Source organism: Notothenia coriiceps, unplaced genomic scaffold (assembly GCF_000735185.1).
Source record: "Notothenia coriiceps isolate Sejong01 unplaced genomic scaffold, NC01 NC01_scaffold00037250, whole genome shotgun sequence".
Lineage (NCBI taxonomy): Eukaryota > Metazoa > Chordata > Actinopteri > Perciformes > Nototheniidae > Notothenia > Notothenia coriiceps.
Genome location: NW_011369951.1, coordinates 588771 through 589436, shown reverse-complemented (window position 1 = coordinate 589436; position 666 = coordinate 588771).

The following is a 666-nucleotide window of genomic DNA, read 5'->3' as shown; positions in this document are numbered from 1 at the left end:
TTGATGTAGTAGATATATTGAAATAAATAAGAAACTATAATTTGTTGTTTTTAGCATAGTTTTTGTAGGATACAGTTACGTCACATTGTGGTTTTTATGAGAGGTTTTGAGAACTGATTGTTACCACATTGCATTGCATTGTGAATTTCATGGTATTTGTCATTAACTAAGAATTGTACTTAATTATATTTCAAGGGAAAAAATTATATTACATACAGTAACGTTAAGGGAAAGTAAAAAGAGGTTTTATAAGTTTGTCAGTCAGAAGGAATCTGTTAATGTTTAAGCATGACAGAGGTGCTGCACGATGCTTGCTCAAGCCATCTCACACTGTTGGATAACACAAAGAGGTCAAGTGTGATTGATTAGAGAAGCTTGTGGACAGCAGGCAGCTGCAGGGCAGAGTGAGGAAAGAGAGAGACAGGAGAATTAAGATGTTTTGAAGAGTCTAGAGAGAGTAAAAGTTATATAAAGTTAACTACTATTCTGGAAAATGTCATTGTTTTATGAGTAACATAAAATAAAAATATATTTACTCGATATAAGAACAACATGCTTATCTAGGTTAACAGAAAGTTGCTATTAACCAGTTTCAGTTGTAACTATCCTATCTTTGTTCTAAATAGAACATACGTTGAAAATTAATATTAAGAAAGTTCACAATTG